This window comes from Tenrec ecaudatus, chromosome 3 (assembly GCF_050624435.1).
Source record: "Tenrec ecaudatus isolate mTenEca1 chromosome 3, mTenEca1.hap1, whole genome shotgun sequence".
Taxonomy (NCBI): domain Eukaryota; kingdom Metazoa; phylum Chordata; class Mammalia; order Afrosoricida; family Tenrecidae; genus Tenrec; species Tenrec ecaudatus.
The window spans coordinates 69,425,336-69,437,153 of record NC_134532.1 but is presented as its reverse complement, the minus strand read 5'-3'; positions in this window follow the sequence as shown (position 1 = coordinate 69,437,153).

Sequence of the window (11,818 nt, the reverse complement as noted above, 5' to 3'; positions counted from 1 at the left end):
TGGTCAGTTCATTCTGTCCCCGAAGCATAAACTGCCCTGTGATCCTTTAAGTATGCCCTGTCAGTGCGTCACTTTGTCAGTATAGTCTATCCATCAGAAGGACAAGTAGCTTCCAAACATGAGTGAATCCGCATACATACAACTCCCTCCATAATACCCGTGTGTTTGAACATGTATCAAAGACAGTCCCAAACCGTCTTTGTCTCCCATGTCACGTGCTCTTCTGACACTGATTTTGACATGCTGCCTTGTAAGAGTGGGTCCACGTCCCGGTTGAAACCGGCCCTTGGTGATTCTTTGGATCAGCAGAACAGGGCAGAGGTGATGCTATGGGACTTCTGAGGCTCCCACTTGGCCTCAGCCTTAGGTGCAAGAACATTCTCTCTCCAAGTCTTCAGCCACTGTGCACATCATCTGACTGCTGAGAGGACCGCCTGCTGAGGAAGCACAATCTATGCGTCATGTCAACAGTGAGTATATGGACACATATGTACATAATGCCGTGTGTGTATGTGTGACTAGAGGGCTTCACAGAGTTCACAGACAAATGGGATTAAAATGTAACGGAGGTTTCCATGAACTTTTTGAGGCCCTCCTGTGTATACTGGGATATGTGTACTGTTTTGGGTGGTTGTATGCCATTGCGTCATTTCTGACTCGTAGCAGCCCTGTAGAATAAAGTCGAACTTCCCATAAAGGTTCTCTGGTCTGTAATTGTCAAGGCCTTTTCTACCAGGGAGCTGCTGGTAGGTTTGATCTGCCAACCTTCGTTACCAAAGTACATAATCACTGCAATGCCAGCGTGAGAGAGCAGGGTGTGCGCGCGCACGTGCGTGCGTGCGTGTGTGTGTGTGAGAGAGAGAGAGAAAGAGAGAGAGAGAGAGAGAGAGAGAGAGAGAGAGAGAGAAGGGGGCTTCAAAAATATCATTATCTTTTTATTTCATTTCCCCACAAATTTCCTGAAACACTGTCCTTTATACTCTTGATGGCAAAGAATCAAAAACACATTGTTTTTTTTATTCAAACAATGAAGGTATTAACTGCATTATGATTGAATCCTAGGCTACTAGTAAAATCATACTGTTTTGCTCAGCATGCTAAACTAAATAGGCATGTTTCATGTTCCCTGCCCCATTGATTGCATTTCCCAATTTATGCATGGGGTCTCTGGATTCCATGAGTAATAAAAATAAGTAACTTTTAAGAAATGAGTACAATGACTACATCTTCCTTAGGATTCACCTTAGTCTTTATGAGTAACTTAACCCGTCTCATTAAATTTGGCCTCCGTGCTTGGTCTGCATTCAGCCAGAGCATGTATTTAATAAACCATCAGCTTTTCCAGACTGGGATGTACCGTCCGGCCAGACAGGCATGTTGGAAGAGTGGGTAAAGCTCAAGTGTGTTATGTAGGACAGGACATGAGCTCCAAGGAGCTACACTTTTTCTGGAAACGCTCCTGCGCTCACAAATCCAAGTCCTCAGAGGGAGCAGAGCCGCGTTCCACGGTGTGGTGTAAAACGCTAAGAGTGTTGATGGAGAGCCACGTGTCACCCCTGTGCTTTAATTGGATTGACTTTCTTGAAAATACTCGCAGACATGTCCATCCTGAAGGCTTCCGGTGCCCTCGCCTCCAAGACAGCGGCCACTGTTCGGATGGTCTAGACCAGGGGTCCTCAAACTTTTTAAACAGGGGGCCAGTTCACTGTCCCTCAGACCCGTTGGAGGGGTGGACGATAGTTAAAAAAAAAAAAAAAGAACTATGAGCAAATTCCTATGCACACTGCACATATCTTATTTTGAAGTCAACAAACAAACGGGGCAACAAATACCCGGCGGGCTGGATAAATGTCCTCGGTGGGCCACATGTGGCCTGCGGGCTGTAGTTTGAGGATGCCTGGTCTAGACGATGAGGATGCCTCCTTTTCAGGGATGATCGTGAGTGCCTTCATCTTTGGGCTTATAAATATTTAGGCCATGCAAATTCAATGAAATCTATCCCATGGCATTCCCTGCCTCCTTTCCAGCTTCTCCTTTTTTCTTGAAAAACAGCTGTTGTTTTAACCATTATTCTTTGATGGAATGAGATGAACAGAGTCTAGTGTAGTCTACTCTTAGACCTAGACAGCAGGGAGTCTCGTTTGTGCCTTTGGGCAAAGTGAAACTACCTGCACGGTCTCCCCTTACCTGGCATGCATGCAGACTTTATGAAACATTTCGTAATAAGGTATACAGTACTTTAAGCTATTATAAAAGTCTGCCTTATTAAAATGCACGTGGGAAAATCTCATAGTGTATCCGCCATCATCACCACATCAGCAATGAGTTTCTGAGGGCTTTGCCAGGATGACATTTAGCTTAGACACTGTGGAAGAGATAGGCAGCGCATGAAATCATCTTGGGAGAACAGGTGAAGGGCAGAAGTCATCAAAGGCTGAGAGCCACATTCACGTAGGTAAAGAAACTCTGGAACAAGATAGTCTGGTGTGAATTCTAGCTAATTAGGGGATGGCCCAAGAGACCAATGAAGGAGCATTTGGGGCAAGAAAACACTGGGAAGGAACTAAGGACACCTATATTCTTCACCTGCTTCCCTGCTCTTGGCCAACACCCTTCAACGTGGCAGGTGGAAGGCACCATTCTAGAGGCATCCTTTCTGCAGCCAGGAGGCGAGACTCTTCCCTCCCACATTCCTCCCATATGGAAAGCTTGTGCCTAGTGTATATTCTAGTAGACATTTCAGACCTGCCTTGTCCCTCGCAGGCTGAGGGATGAATGAGCTATGCCAGTTTACCTCATCATTTCCTCAATTTTATGAACCCTGCCAATCCCTCCAGGCACATTGATGCAGCTACAGTATGGAACTGTCAGGATTATGGTCAAAGGACGGAAGCAATCTCTACCCAGTTGGTGCTTTGTTACTTTTATTTGTTTGGTTGTGTATAAATCATTGTTGATTCAAAGTATGGAATGTTACCCAGCAGTAATAAATGAATGAATGATACCTAGATGGAACAACATATATGAATCCCAGAAATACATTGAACACACACACACATACGTATATATATCCTGAAAATTGACAATACCCTGATGGCCTAGTAGGTTAAGCATTGTACTGCTAACTCCAAGATGGTGGTTCAAACCCATCAGTTGCTCCACAGGAAAAAGATGAGGCTGCCTGCTACCATAAAGTCTTTGGAACCTTAAGGAGTAGTTCCACTCTGCCCTATATGGTCATTATAAGTTGGCATTTGCTCTATGGCAGTGGGCACACACACACACACACACACACACTGTTTAAAGTCCTTGGAGGAGGCCAACATTCTCGGTAAAGTGGAGGAGCAGTTAAAGAGAAAAAGGGCCTCAATGAGATGGATGGCCGCAGTGGTGGCAACAATGGGCTCAGGCAGAGGAACAACAACTGAGTGGATGGTGCCGGACTGAGCAGTGTTTCATTCTGTTGTGCAGAGGGTCCTTATGGGTCAGAACCAGCTCAATGGCACTTAACAACACCAGCACCGTTTAAAGGGGCGATCCCTGCCTCCGTTTTGCTGAGGAACTGCGCCCAAGGAAAACGTTGGCTCTTTTGAATGATGCCTGGTACAAGTCTACATGAAAATTAAGGTCCCGGATGGGTCAAATGGATAAGCCCTTACCTACTAGCTAATCTGCTTCCAGAAGGGCACACCCATTGAAAGCCCCATGAGCCGTCATTCCCAAGGGATTAGAATTGGCTCCAAGCCACTGGTTTGGAGATTGGGGGACTTGAGGGGATGGGCGTGCATGGAAGTCAAGGCCTCACAAGCCGTCCAGCAATACCTGTAAGTTGGGGCCAACAGAATGTCGCCAATGGTTTAGGAATGAAGGCAAGTCACAAATGGAAAGAGGCCATAGGTGGAGCGTAGCCAAGGCTCCCTGTGCCCCAGCTACTGGAGATGAATGATATATTATTCTTTAAAACACATATACGAATTTAGGAAGGCACACATCATCTTCCCATTTTACTGTTTGTTTCATTAGTACAGGAACCCGTCAGTGTTCTTGGCCTGGACGTCAGGTGAGAGTTGAGAAGATGAGAAAGCCTCCAAAGACGCTCACACCCCACGCCATCAACATTGCCATGGGGATAAGGACAAGGCAGCCACAAAAGAATAAAAGTGTGTAAATTGCAGCAGAAACCAAAAGCCCCAAACCCACTGCCATCGAATCAATTCTGACTCCTGGCAGCACCTAACGGACAGAGGGGAACTCATTTTCTTCTGTTTTAGAAGAGAAATCCATTTTCTCTAAAATAGCATTCCTTCAACATCTCTTTTCCTCTTGATTTAAACGTTTTCTTATAAATGTGCTCTGATATGCTTTTCTTCTTCCTTTAAAAATTATTTTTAATCATTTTATTGGGGGCTCATACAACTCTTAACACAATTCATATATACATCAATTGAGTAAAGCACATTTGTACATTCATTGCCCTCATCATTCTCAAAACATTTGCTCTCCACCTAAGCCCCTGGCATCAGGTCCTCATTTTCCCCTTCCCCCTTCCCTCCCTATGCCCCCTCCCTTATGAACCCTTGATAATTTAGAAATTATTATTTTGCCATTCTCAAAACATTTGCTTTCTACTTGAACCTATATTATCAGCTCCTCATTCACCCCTCCCTCCTCATTCCCCCTCCCTCATGAACCCTTGATAACTTATAAATTATTATTTTGTCATATTTTACACTGTCCGACGTCTCCCTTCACCCACTTTTTTGTTGTCCGTCCCCCAAGGAGGAGGTCACATGTCGATTCTTGTAATTGGTTCCCCCTTTCCAACCCACCCTTCCTCCACCCTCCCGGTATCACCACTCACACCACTGGTCCTGAAGGGATCATCCGCCCTGGATTCCCTGTGTTTCCAGTTCCTATCTGTACCAGTGTACATCTTCTGGTCTAGCCAGATTTGTAAGGCAGAAATGGGATCATGATAGTGATGGGGGGAGGAAGCATTTAGGAACTAGAAGAAAGCTGTATGTTTCATCGTTGCTATATCGCATCCTGACTGTCTCATCTCCCCCAAGACCCTTCTGTAAGGGGATGTTCAGTGGCCTACAAATGGGCTTTGGGTCTCCACTCCGTACTCCCCCTCCTCATTCACAATGATATGATATTTTGTTCTGATGATGCCTAATACCTGATCCCTTCGACACCTCGTGATCACACAGGTTGGTGTGCTACTTCCATGTGGGCTTTGTTGCTTCTGAGCTAGATGGCCACTTGTTTACCTTCAAGCCTTTAAGACCCCAGATGCTATATCTTTTTATAGCCAGGTTCCATCTGCTTTCTTCACCACATTTGACTATGCACCCATTCGTCTTCAGCGATCATATCAGGGAGGTGTGTGCTCTGATGCTTTTTCATAATACAATAACCTAGAATAACTTGACTTTATTTGTTTGTTAAAAGGGAGGTGGGTAGGGATGGAATCCATGAGTCTTTAAGTTATCCTCTGTGCACAATTAAGAGGCGATTGACATGCTGTGAGTGGAGCAGCGAGGTCTTTTGTCCAGTGAAACTCAATTTCACTGCCATCCAGCCCATGCTGGCTCCTAGTGAGCCTACAGGGTGAGGGAGAACTGTCCCTGTGGGTTCCTGAGACTGTAACTCTTACCAATTGTAGAAGTCTTATTTTCCTCCCAGAGTGGCTGGTGGTTTGGGATTGCAGACCTTGCATTTAGCCGCCCTATAGTAACACCTACACCACCAAGGCTCCTTGGATCTAGTGAGGAAAGTGAAGAGCAAGGCTTAATAGCACTCGGAATGACACCTTTGCTGCCCTTGTGTAGAAACGGTTGCAAAGCATCAAATTTGGCCTGCAGATGCTACTGTTGAAGTACTTAACCAATGATTTATTAATTAATCATGCAATTGAGGTGAAGAGGATAAGGCTCAAGGAGACTTGAGGTTTGATTCTTACAGACTCCACATCAAGGAACCCTTCATTTTCTCTCATCGTTATTTGCTTACTTTTAGAATCTTTTTACTATGAATTAAGCGAAGGTTTCTGCAGTAGATCATCAGTTTTGTGTTCAACAATTCATCCAACAGTCCAAGGTCTTGTCCTCTTTCCATCATTTTTTCCCCTCTCCTTCTTGGTGGGTATTGTCTTTGCCTGCACCCTAGTTAACACCTCTAGCCTGTGACTTCTTCCCTCCCTCCTCCTACCACGCTTTGTAACCATCTAAGTCTGTTTCTTTTATATTCAATATTGATTGTTGGAAAAATGGCAATGCCTATAGAGATGCAAAGGAGCCCCCTGGCCTAGTAGGTTAAGCACTGCACTGCTAACCCCGAGATGGTAGTTCAAACTCATCAGCCACACCACAGGGGAAAAAGATGAGGCTGTCTGCTACCATAGGTCTTTGAAACCCTATGGAGTAGTTCCACTCTGCCCTGTGAAGTTGTTACGAGTTGAAATTCACTCTACAGCAGTGGACTTAGGGTTGGAGTGGTGCAAATGGGTAATCACTTTATTACATGACAGAGTCTTGTAGTGGGACCTTTGACAATTCTTTTGTTAACTCATTGCTTGAGTTATTTATTCATGCATTTATATTAGGAGCATCTTTTCTTTGCCAGGTACTGTGTTAGGCAGGGGTCTCTAGAGAAACAAAACCAGGGCATGTGTATATATATATATATATATATATATATATATATATATATATATATATATATATATAGTGAAAAGGAATACAGCAGCTAATTAGTCTACACAGCAGTACAGAGGGCTCAGTTCAACTCACTTTAGTGGAACAGCTAATATACTGGAAGTCCTTCAACTCCCGTTGGCTGCCAAGTCCAAGGTCAAGGAAGCAGCTAGCAGTGTCTTTCCTCAGGCAAGTGAGGCACAGTCTGCCCGCAGGCAGCAGACAGCAGGGTGGGTCAGCAACAGTCAGTAGCATGGGAGCTTCGTGAAGCAGGCCCTGATGGGGTCACAAATTCAAGCACAGCGACGGGATCCACCAGCCTCAAGCTCAGGCAATCTACACACTAGCAGCGTGGTGAAGCAGTTCTTGAAGGAGTCTCACAGGATCCATGGGTTGGCTTGGCCCACAGTTAGTATAGCTCACAGGATGAGGCAGAGAACTAGCAAAAGCAGGAGCACACTGGTCTGATCACCAGGGAGCAAGAGGGAGATGGGATGCTGGCTGTGCTTATTTATTTTGGTTGTTCTCAAATTCACCTGCAACCTGACCAAATTCTGCCCACATGTTCCCATTGGCCTGTTTGGCCCAATAAGCCCAACTATTGCAGGCACTAAGCCAATTTAGGAAACTTTTTAAGACACAAACTTACCTTGGAAAGAGTATTAAGATGGCTCACAAATTAGCAAATGCCTATGCAGACATTTAGTAACCAAAGCACCGGGGGAGGTGAGCAAAGCACACCCAGCCATTGTAACACCCATTTTAGCCCATGGTAACACTGCAAGCACTGATTGCTCTCTTCAAGTTTTGTTCTCGTTTACATCCTGTTTTACTCAATGCTTTGGCATGCATCCTGGAGGCGGCTCTGTGTACCCTAATAAAAGACAGTCAGGGTTCATCTTGATCAAGTTTGTGCAAGAAGACCATCAACGAAAGAAGATATTATGCTTTCTTTCACAATTTCTGAAGAGAGTTGTCATTTCCCCAAATGACTTGGCAGGGAGAGATGTGAAGAGGACAATGCTGTGTTTGTGAGACAACGGTTCGCCCTCTAGGTGTGGGTGAAACCTGTCAAGACATTGGTCCAGGTTTCGTCACAGCAGAAACAACTAGTCTTTGCTGCTCAGAGTTTCAGGTGACAAGAGATGTGCTTCTTTGGGCTAGGGCCAACCCATACTGACCGTATAAGACAGAGTGGAAGGTTTCAAAGCCTGTAAGGTAGCCTCATCTTTATCCTGTGGAGCAGCTGATGGGTTTGAACCACGATCTTAGGGCTAGAAGTCCAATGCTTAGCCTACTAGGCCACCTGAGCTCCTTTGCATCCCCGTAGGCATTGCCATTTTTCAAACCAAACCAGTACCATCCAGATGGTCCACCTCATAAGACTAACGGTGGAGGTGGAGGAGTCTATGCTAACACATTGGTAAGTCCAGCTCCCTTGTGTTTGTTGTTAGGTGCGGTCTAGTCGGCTCAGTTCCTGGCGGCCCCACGTAGAACAGAACAGCACCATACCCAGCCCTGAGCCATCCGCACACTTGTTCTTATATTCCAGCCCCTGGGTCAGTCCATCTTGTCCCCAGGGTGTGGGGTACCACATAAGTGGGGAGTACAGCTTTTGCAATGTGTTTCCTGTGACCAACTTTGCTTGCTCTTTGTATTTTGTGTTCTGCCTGGATGAAAGCTTTACACTCTGAAGTTGTTTTTGAACTTAACCCTGCAAGTTTACCATGTGGAATTTTAACTGATGTAGTGGGAGGGTGGGGAAAAAAAATCACACCGAAAAATTTAAAAAACAACCATATGGATTTGATAACCTACCTTGGAAAATCTAAGACATCTGGTTTTGTGTATGCGTGTGTGCTAGAAACATTTTACGACAGCCTAAACATGAAGTGTCGGTCCAATTCATTAATATTTTGGAATGAATTTAGTTATGATATGACCTAAGAGCAATGAATTGTGCTTAACCTTTATATAGTTTGGTGATGGGGTGGTGTTAAGTTTGTGCAGAAAACATTTTCACATTATCAGTAAAAATCACATTTGAAAGGGAAAAAAAAACATCTGAAAAGGGTAAAGGGAAAAAAAACATTTGAAAAGGGTATTTTAAATAAACTTGGTAGCCAATATTCCAGCAGGGAAAATCTTTAATGATGTCGAAATACATTTGTAAGAATTACTTGGCCCCTGTAACTTGGACACCATTGACAATATCTAAAATATTCATCAGGTTTTGCATACTATACTTTGTTTATTTAAATTGGTCATAACGTTTTGATTCATTTCACCGGGGTGAAGTCCATATCCTTAAAGTAGATGCCTTTAACCAAGAGCGGAGCCACCATATGTACCTCCGATCTCCAGCATAAACTATAATTCATAAAGGCCAATACAACTCTCTCCTTTGTAGCAGGGTAACCATTTATGTTTGAGGTGAAGATGCTAATATGGAAGTTTCGAGCTAGGGAAGAGGATGAGCGCTATCATTCTAATTTATGACCTCTCATATGAGGCCAAATGTAAAAGCAACTTCAATTGTTTTATATCTCAGGGCTAGCGTATAGCAGATGTGTGAAATTTGGAGTGTTAGACATAAACTTTTATGACCAAATTATAAATAATTTCTCCCACTTAGAATGTTCACCTTTCAAGTTCATCTTGATTAAAATGCAAGGGCAGTTTCACAGTGGTTCCGCTGAGTTCGGCAGCAGAGAGAGGTTTTCCAGAGTCTACAGTGGAGGGTGCGGCAGCACTGCACTTGCCAAACTCTGCTCCCAGAAGCTCAGGCCCCTTTGAGATTCAAGTCCGATCGGCACGTGGCTGGTGAGATGAGGGCGTTTAGTTAAACCTCTTACATGCTGTAGCATACACGAAAAGCCCAAGTTGTACGGCAGGCCCTTTCCCTTGTCTTAGGTAAAAAGCATATCCTGAGAAATCGGCACATCTTTTAATACGCTTATGTTGCTTCTTACAAAAGCATTCCAATAACTGTAGACGGTCTTCTCTTTAGAGAATGATTTTCACGTCCCATGATGATAGATGACAACCATAGCTCCAAATACCCACCATTTAGGTGCCACCATTGAGTTGCTTTTTATTTGTCCAGGTTTTGAGGGCCCGGAAAAGGAGTATCCACCCAGTCTACACCAGTCCTTCATGCCTGTGGAAAAGAACCGCCAGTGTTCTTGGAAGCTGAATACTGATGCCAAGTGTTAAGATCTGCTTTGGGGAGGGCTGGTCAATCCAGTTCCATGCTTGTACCATGGATAAACCCCATGATGCCATTTATCATTACCATCTTTATAAATGATCAAAGCACAGTCAGCTACATGTTCACAGGACTATGATTTTACAAAACAGGCTAGACATGATTCCATCTCTTATGAACACGGACCACTGAAGAAGATAGTTTAAGGCATCAATACAACAAAACTAGACCTCAGACTCACTATTACTGATTTGAGTTCAACTCAGAGTGGCCCTGTAGGACAGGGTTGAACTGTGGGTTTCTGAGACTGTAACTGTTTAGGGGAGTAGAAAGACTCATCTCTCTCCCTCAGAGAAGCTGGTAGTTTAGAACTGCTGGCCTTGTGGATAGCAGTCCAATGAGTAACTAACTCACTATGCTACCAGGACTCCTTAGTCAAAGGTATAGATAAAAATAATTGTAGAAATATGGAGCAAATAAGAAAACAACCCAAATCCCTTTGCTATTTTCCTATCAACATTGCCTGTGAAGAGTAATAATAGCTTTTGCTATTCTCTTTATAAAGCCGTTTCACAGACATTCCCCTCAGTTAATCATCACATAATTTCAGGCGAACAAGAAAAGCTTTCTGATTTTCCCCACTTTCAGAGAAAGAAGCGGGTTCAGATGAGATGTTTTTACTAGACAACGGAAAATTGTGGAGTTTAGTAGTGGTGGAGGCAAAATTCAAACACTGAGAGCTCACTTCATGACTCATGTGTTTAGTCCCTTGGGCAGAAACTCACATGAAGACATTGATAAGAGATAGCTGAACTAAACCTTGCCCAATTATTTTTATGAGCTCAGGGCTTATTAATGCATTAATGTCTGTGTCTAGGCTTCAAAGGCTAGTTCTTCCCCCCACCCCCCTAGTTCTTTTAGAGTAAGAATTCCAGAAAAAAATTGTATAGTGGGGAAACAGATGACAAGGTCTACATGTAACCTCCTCCCTGGAGAACTGACAGCGGAGAACTGGATGAGGAAGACGTCGGATGGTGTAAGATATGATAAAATAATTATTTATACATTATCAAGGGTTCAGGGGGAGGGGGAGCGGGGAAGAAGGGGATAACTGAAGAGCTGATACCAAGGGCTCAAGTAGAAAGCAGGTGTGTTGAGAATGATGATGGCAACATGTGTACGAATGTGCTGGACACAAATTATGTATGTACAGATTGTAAAAAGAGTTGTATGAGCCCCTAATAAATTGATGAAAAATAATGCATATATTTTCTTTGTATAATTCAAGATGCTGAGAGGCAAGCATCAGAAAAACACCTGGAAAACCCTGCAAAGGACTGCAAATTGTTTGGTGAGTTAGGGCAAACCAGTTCTCAGCTGGGAGGAAGTTCTGAAAATGAGGGTGTTTTTCCTGAGGATGTTAACTCCTGAAATAATTCGGGGTGCCAGCCATGTTGGCTCGTTTGGTCCTTACGGGGATGTGCCCCTTGGGAAAGGTTGCAGCTGCTCTGCAGATGCGCCATGCTCTCAAGATTCCGCACAGCCTCTTGCCCACCATACCAAGCTTAATGGCCCAGCCTGAGCTCCGTGGTAAAGAAAAAGATGTTTGGAATCAAAACCTTAAGTGAAACCAGCAGGTAATGTGGTGCAATTTGATGTCTTCTGGTAAGGTTTTTATATCTTTTTTATCTTATGTTTATTCTTTGTAGCTAATTGTTTGGTTTAAATAGACTCTGCTTAAAAATGTACATTTCCATCATGTTGTATATTGCACTAACTTCCAGTACAATATATCTGTAACTGTGTGGCCAGTCTTCAAACGGAGCTTTGACAGAGGATATAAGGAGGTCTCTTCTCTCCCAAGTCACCCCAGGTGTTCTCTGTCCATGTCGCTTAATCAAAGGCGGACTTT